This window comes from Theropithecus gelada, chromosome 16 (genome assembly GCF_003255815.1).
Source record: "Theropithecus gelada isolate Dixy chromosome 16, Tgel_1.0, whole genome shotgun sequence".
Taxonomy (NCBI): Eukaryota; Metazoa; Chordata; class Mammalia; order Primates; family Cercopithecidae; genus Theropithecus; species Theropithecus gelada.
This window is the reverse complement of record NC_037684.1, coordinates 18,946,376-18,953,384: the sequence shown is the minus strand read 5'-3', so window position 1 is coordinate 18,953,384 and position 7,009 is coordinate 18,946,376. Positions and strand designations below refer to the sequence as shown.

The 7,009-nt window shown below is 40.2% G+C and overlaps 1 pseudogene; it reads right to left on the bottom strand.

Moving 5' to 3' along the window:
• Window positions 1-5,522: 5,522 nt before the first annotated feature.
• LOC112610209 lies at window positions 5,523-6,008 on the bottom strand (annotated as a pseudogene).
• Between the last annotated feature and the right edge of the window lie 1,001 nt (window positions 6,009-7,009).

Sequence of the window (7,009 nt, the reverse complement as noted above, 5' to 3'; positions counted from 1 at the left end):
TTCACCCAGGTTTGTTCTTTCAGTAAGAATAGCTTTGGCTATTACAGGTCTTTTGTGTTTCTATGTCAATTTTAGGATTTTTTTTTTTTTTTTTTTTTGTATTTCTGAGAAGAATGTCATTGGTATTTTGATAGAGGTTTCACTGAATCTGTAGATTGCTTTGGGTAATGGGGACATTTTAACATATTTTTTTTACTGTTTATTTGCTGTTGGCATATAGAAATGCTACTGATTTTTGTATGTTGATTTTGCCCTTCTAGATCTTGCAGGTATGCTGCACTCTTGTTTATTCTTTTCTCTTTTGTCTCCTCTGACTATGTATCATCAAATAACCTGTCTTCAAGCTTACTAATTCTTTCTTCTGCCTGATCAGTTTTGCTATTAAGAGACTCTGATGCATTCCTCAGTATGTCAATTGCATTTTCCAACTCTAAAATTTCTGTTTGAACCAAAGGCTGTTTACTCAGCGTTTGGTGAATGCTGCCAGGCCTGGACTCTCCCTTCCTGGTAGTGGCAACCCCTGGTCCAGGGAAGGTCCAGTAATGCCGCCCAAGAGCCAAGGCCTCAAATCAGAAAGCCAAAAAGCCTGTGCTCTAACCCACTGTGGCTGAGATGATACCTAAGCTACAAAACAAAGTCACCTTTAATCTTCCCTCTCCTTTTCTCAACCTGGAGTCTCTCCCCACAGCCATGACAGCTGAGAATATACTGGGTCATACCTGAAGCCGGCACAACTCTGTCTCCACCCAAGGACCACAGCAAGTACTGCTTGGCTACCACTGCTGATGATTCAGGGCCCTGGGGCTCTTTAGTCAACAAGTAAGTGATAAATCATGCCAGGAGTGGCTCCTTCCCTTCAAGGCAGCAGGTTCCTTTCAGGCCCAGGGTGTATCTAGAAATGTCATCCAGGACTAGGGTCTGGAATGGAAGCCTCACGATCCTGCCTGTTATATAATCCTGCTGTGGCTGAGCTGGTATCTGACTTGCAAAACAAAGTCTGCTTTAATCTTCCCTCTCCTCTCCTCACATGGATGAAAGGAGTCTCTCCCAGATCTGTGAGCTGTGCAATCTGGGGTGGGGGGAGGTGTGACACAAGCAGTTCCATGGCCACTCCAAGCTGGTGTCTCACTAGGTTGCATGCCCCTCAAGTCCACTGGCTTCATGCCCAGAACAGCACCTGGACTAGCCCAGGAATTGTAATCCTTGTGGCCTAGACTGCCTTTCAGTTTTGTTCAGGACACCAGAGCACCTTAGCCTGCTATAGTGAGGCTCACTGGAACTCAGTTTCTGATTGCTGGGATAGGCAATTTTCCAGTGGCTAGGGCTGGTCTAAATGCTCCCTCCATGAGCACTGGCTGAGTTCTCCCTTGTGCTGCCTTCCACTGTGACAGGGTAGCACTGAGTTCCAACGTGAAGTCCCACAATCACTGCACTCTCCCACTTCCAAGTGCATAGATTCTCTTTCTGTGCCACACAGTTGCTGCTGGGGAAGTGGGGAAGTGGGGAAGCGGGGAAGCGTGGCCTTTTGATTCCCCTTGAATCAGGAATTCAAGACAATCTTTCTTACCCTCTTGAGTTCCTCTTTCAGTGGTATGAAGTTAAAACCAGGTACTCTGATCACTCACTTGCTTTTGGTTCCTATGAAGGTTCGATTTGTGTGGATAGTTGTGCAATTTGGTGTTCCTGCAAGGAGGGCATTCAGTGAAGGCTTCTCTTTGCCCATCTTGCTTCACCTTCTCTTCAAAGGACAATTTCTTTTTGAGTTTGGAAAATATATCTTAAAGAACACAAAAAGCACAAAATAAAAAAAATTTAAAAATTGACTTCACTAAACTTCAAAACTTCTCTTCAAAAGGCATTGCTATAAAAATAAAAATATAACCCACCAACTGAGAAAAAATATTTGCAAAACATTTATCCAATGCTATGGTTTGAATTTTTTCCATCCAAAATTCATGTTCAAATCATTCTTTTTAGAGATTGGATCTTTCTATGCTGCTCAGGCAGGAGTTCAGTGGCTATTCACACATGCAGCGTCATCACACACTACAGCCTTGAACTGCTGACCTCGGAGATACTTCCACCTCAGCCTTCTAAGTAGGTAAGACTACAGGCACATGCCACAGCACCCAGCTCAAATTTGAAACTTAATCCCTTTTTTGCTCTTCTACCATGTGAGGACATAGCATTCACCCCTTTTTGCCCGTAACCTTCCACCATGTGAGAATACCTATACAGAGCCATCTACGAGAAACAGGCCACCAGACACCAAACCTGCCAATGCCTTGATCTTGTACTTCCCAGCCTCCAGTGCTGTGAAGAAATCCATTTCTGTTTTTGATAAATTACCCAGTCTCACATTTTGTTTTAACAGTGCAAATGGACTAAGACATTAAATAATGAACTTGTATCCAGACTATATAATGAACTCTTGCCATTCAAAAAGGATAAGACAACGCAAAAAAAAAAGAGTAAAGATTTGAACACTGTACAAAAAAAGACCTTAAAATGATAAATAAGCATTTGACAAGATGCTCAACATCATTAGTCACCAGGGAAGTGCAATGTCAAACCATAATAAGATAGCACGACTAGAAGTGCTACAATTAAAAAGCATACCAACTTTTGGTGAGAATATAGAGCACCAAGGAATATCATACACTGTTAGTGGGAATGTAAAATGCTTATTAAAATGTTTGGCAATTTTTAAAAATCTGAAACACACCTCCACTATATAACAGCCTTATCACTCCAATGAAAATGAAAGCATAAGTCCATGTAAACATTTGTACATGAATGTTCATAGTAGTTTGATTTATAATAGGCAAAAACTAGAAAAACCCAAATGTCTATTAACTGTTGAATGAATAAAGCATTCTACTCAGCAATAAAAGTGAATGAACTATTGATACATACATCGACATGGATGAACCTCAGAATAATTACACTGAGAGAAGCTAGGCCAAAATAGAAGAGTATACACTGTATGATTCTACTTACATAAAATTCCAATCTCTAGAAACAAAAAGCTGATAAGTTATGGTGTCTGGCTTAGTACGCTTTTGTAAATGCTACATGAATTATTTAAAAGAATACAGATCCCCTAATTGTTGAATATAATTACTTTATTTCCATTATATTAAATTTTTAAAATTTGCTAATCTTCTTTAGATTTTTTCTTTCTCTTAATAAATCAATTACTGAGAGACATTCATTAAAATCTTATGCTATGTTTGTTATTTATTACTTTTCCCCCGAAATTCTGTTGATTTTGGCTTCACATATTTTCAGGTTGTTACTAATTGCAAACAAGTTTATAACTGCTACATCTTGCTAGAGAATTTTCCTCTTTTCATTATTATTTCTAATAATGTTTCCTAACCTAAAGTTTATTTTTAAATATTAATATAGCTACCCCAACCTTATTTCTGTTAGTAATTTCCAGTTATAGCTTTTCCCATTCTTTTACTCTCAACCTCTTTGAATCCTGAAGTTTAAGTGGTTCCCTTGTAAACAACTTACATCTACATTTTGTAATAATAATATCTGTTCCAGTTAATAAATTCAGTTCATACATTCATTGTAATTATTTGTACATTTTGACATGTCTGTCATGTTATTTCATACTTTCTATTTACAGTATTCTGATTTTTTAATTATTTTTCTATTTTTTTCTTGTTTCTCCCTTTCTAACTTCTATTTTGCTGATCAAGTTCCCATTATTCTTTCATTTTCTCCACTGGTTAAAAATACAAACATTCTGGGCCAGGCACAGTGGCTCACCGCCTATAATCCCAGCACTTTGGGAGGCCAAGGTGGGCAGATTGCTTGAGCCTAGGAGTTCAAGACCAGCCTGGGCAACATAGCAAAACTCTGTCTCTACAAAAAAAAATACAAAAAATTAGCCAAGAATGGTGGTGTACACCCCTGTAGTCCAAGCTACTTGGGGGACTGAGCCTGGGAGGTCAAGGCTGCAGTGAGCTGTGTTCACACCACTGCACTCCAGCCTGGGTAACAAAGCAAGACCCTGTCTTAAAAAAGAAAAAAAAAATTATTCATCTAGAAGTAACTTAAAATTTTACTTATTTGCTTGGTAAAAGTCAAAAGTTAATCATATTTACATACACTTTCTGAACAATACAAAAACTAGGAAATATTGGAAATTTAATCATATACCTCCCCACTTAAATGGGGTTCTTTTTTGTGGTATTTTACTTCCATCTTGTTCATATCACCTCCTCCCTCCAGTACAGATGATTTATTTATTTTCAGTACGGATTCTTATTTTTACAATTAAAAATTTCAAAGGTACCCATTGGGAATTGAACTACCATGTTTTTTCTCCTTTCTAGAGATTATATAAATGTTTTCTGATAAGTAGTTCACCATATATTGCAGCAAACCAAAGCAAACAAATAACTAGTAAAGCTGTTTATTACCTCCTACTCATGCTCAGCTGGACCAATGGAACACCATCTCAGTAGGAGAGACTTAGAGCAGGAGGAAACTGCAGAGTCCCTACCTAACCCAGAGAACCTAACGAACTGGTTTATACAGAAAGGATTTTCAGCAAACATGCAAACACACCAACACGTTGTTATAAGAACAAGATATCTTTTAGTCTATTTCTAGCAAACAGCATACATTCATAGGTACCCAGTAAAATAGGAATGAATGCTAACATAGAAAGTTTTTTTGCCTTCACAGCGCTAACTAAAAAGCACACAGCATATAATACTTTGATCTATAAGTGGGTAATCATGGAAGTTCCAAGATCATACCCACTAGGTTAGCCTGAGTATTCATCTATAAAAATTTTAAAAAAAAATTAAAACTTAAAAGAGACTTCTAGAAACAATGGGATTAGCAGAAGACAGTGACACAAGGACTACAAATGTTAAAATCAGGAGGTTTTTTTTGCATGTAGCTTTTATGTAAAAGACATCTCTTTCCATTGATTCCTATGGCCAAGGACAAGCTGTGGTCATAGGAGATTCCGAAATCTCAAGATGGCTTGAATAACACGTTGATAAATATCAGAAACCACACTGAAGCTGAAGGACTGAAACTCTGACTCACGTAAATAAGAGGTGTGGGTGCACAAAGATTCATGTAAAGCCTGCTGGGACAGAGGGTGTTGATGGTGGATTATTCCACACTGTTACACACCAACATGTGTAACAATCATCCCAGGTGGAATGATTGACATGGCCTGCTCCAGAGGAGTCGAACTCAGAAATACCTGAGAGAGGTGTCTACTTGAGGAGGGGAGGAGTACCAGGGTTACCAATTGGGAGGATTATTAAGGTTAATGAATACAATAAGGTGTTTCAGGAGACATAGGTCCAGGAGGTTTAGGTCATTTTGGTTTTGACCTATTGATACTTAGTACTAATGAAGAATTGCAGAACAGAGTCAGTCTTTCCAAGACATATTCTTCTGTCATCATCACGAGCAGACTCTGTTGGCTTATTGGGTCGGTGACATCCAGAATGATCCCATTTATTGGCTGGAGGTAGGACCTAGTGTTGCAGATTGTTCTGAAAAGCTGGTATAGATGATGTGCACAACAAAGTCACCACTGGACCACTGCTTAAGTCCAGTCCCCAGCCTTCTTTTTCTGCTCTGTAGTCCAAAAACATTTATTTAAAAGCCAAAACATTGGTAAAGGTGAGCAGCATGTCGAATATGTCACCAGTCACTTCATCCTTATGATGCTGTAACATAGTTATGAAAACTGCTACATTGAATTCAGGAATCTGCTACAGAGGTTATCCTTCAACATATTTTTTCTGCCAAAAAATATATTTATTAAAATAGGCATGTAGGTTACATTATTCTCTTCCGTGTCCTCAAAACTCCGGGTAGTACTTATCTATGAAATTTCTCTGTAATAAGTGGAGCTTTTCATCCACGACAGCGTCCTCTAATTCTGCAACCACAGCATCAAATTCTGCATTAGAGGCAGAGAAGGACAGATTGAAATTCTTTTCTTCTAAAGTACCCATGGCCCCCTCTGCTGCCATTAACTCCCCCGAGTGGGCAAGTGGGTGAATTGGGCTCCTGCCCTGCCAGGGGTCCAACTCATATGGAAGGCACGGCGGTCAGCCAGCTGGGGGCAAGCCTCGTAGCCCAGGGCCGCTCCCCGCCCACTGCCTGGCCGGGTGAGCACCCGCATGCCAAGCTGGGCCTCATGCTCTGGCTGTGGCCACGCAGCCCACTAGCTGGGCCTCTTCATCCCAGCAGGCTGCTCTGCATGCACCGCCAGAGATGATGATGATGATGATGATGATGATTATTATTATTATTATTATTTTGAGACAACACCTCCCTCTGTCACCCAGGCTGGAGTGCAGTGGCGCAATCTCAGCTCACCACAACCTCCATCTCCCAGGTTCAAGTGATTCTCCTACCCCATCCACCCGAGTAGCTGGGATTAACAGGCTTGTGCCACCACATCCAGCTAATTTTTGTATTTTTTAGTAGAGACGGGGTTTCACCATGTTGACGAAGCTGGTCTTGAACTCCTGACCCCAGGTGATCCACTCACCTCGGCCTCCCAAAGTACTGGGATTACAGGTGTGAGTAACAGCACCCGGCCCACCAGAGATTATTTAACAGTATCTACATCTTTACAAACTTCTTTGATGAGTACTTACCCTCAAATCTCACTCTTTGTGAGTTCAATTTTATTTTTCCAGAAGCACATCTTTTAGGAGTTTTTTTCAGTGAATGCTAAAAATCCCTTAGCTTTCGGTTTCTGAGAATAACAGCATGTGGAGCTTCACAACACATTACTCTGACAACAACTCTAGGAGCAGGATTATCTTTAGGTTACAGATAAGGACATGCTGCTCAGAAAGGTTATCTTACATCTCCATCAAGTAATGGAGGAAAGCAAGACTCTAAGTAGATCGGTTTGACTCCAATGCTCCAAAACCTAATTTCCCAATGCACTGGGAAGGAAAGGCAGGTAGGGATGGGATGGGAGGCAGTGAATGCAAGAGTC